Consider the following 941-nt stretch of genomic DNA (forward strand, 5'->3'; position numbering starts at 1 on the left):
GTCAAGAAATTCACAGGAGCCTTTTTTTTTGCCGAGATTCCAGCCCGTTTTAACTCCTCACAAATGAAATCCCTGACCATATCATGTCTATATTTAAACCCCGGGAGTTCTTTGCAATAAACCGCGTGTTCACCAAAGTTATCTAAACAAACTTTATGGCAAACCGGGCATGGCTCATCAACTGGGAACAGGGAGATCATTAAACGATAATTAAGAATGGCTCGGTACTCCACTGCTGACATGTGCTGGCCTAACCCTTCGATGAGGGTAACAGTCAAAAAGTCTTGAGCATGAGGAGTCTAAAGACATTTTAATACCGATCTCTGACGAGAGAACATGCCAAACTTCTCTCCCAAACTTTGGATGGTTTTACTATAAAGAGAACTCGCCAAAGCATTTTGGGCTTTAGGGGGGGGGGGGTGTCCTTATTAACGAACCCGCCAAGTGTCACATCCCGACCAAAGGCGGCGAAACATACCGGGGTGCAACGGATTGCCCAAATACACAAGACGCTATTAAAGCGACAATATTTAATCAACTAATTTTATTTCATAAAATCAATAAACAACACATCATGTTCATACAAAAAAATTGAATACAAGTAAACAAATATATGAATTGTTCGTTTTGCTAATATCCTAATAGTCTTGATAACGTTTTCCGTCAAGTCCTCGAGTCAACAAAAGTCAAACCTGTAACATTTCATAAAGTAAATTTTGTTAACACAAAGGTTGGTGAGCAATTTCACAAGTTTGAGCATGTAAGTATATAGTAAGAAAAATGTCACAACTTGTATACGAAACAATAAATAATAGCAATAATTTGGATAAAAATATAAAATCGCTGATAGAAGTACGTTAGCGACACCTAGCTATAAGGGGATGCCATATAGTCTAGGATTTTATAGTTATCGTTAATAAGCATACAACGACACCTTGCTA

The sequence above is a fragment of the Bidens hawaiensis genome, unplaced genomic scaffold (assembly GCF_021521415.1).
Source record: "Bidens hawaiensis isolate Kalapana, Puna unplaced genomic scaffold, B.hawaiensis_p1.1 tig00419434_1, whole genome shotgun sequence".
NCBI classification, from domain to species: Eukaryota; Viridiplantae; Streptophyta; class Magnoliopsida; order Asterales; family Asteraceae; genus Bidens; species Bidens hawaiensis.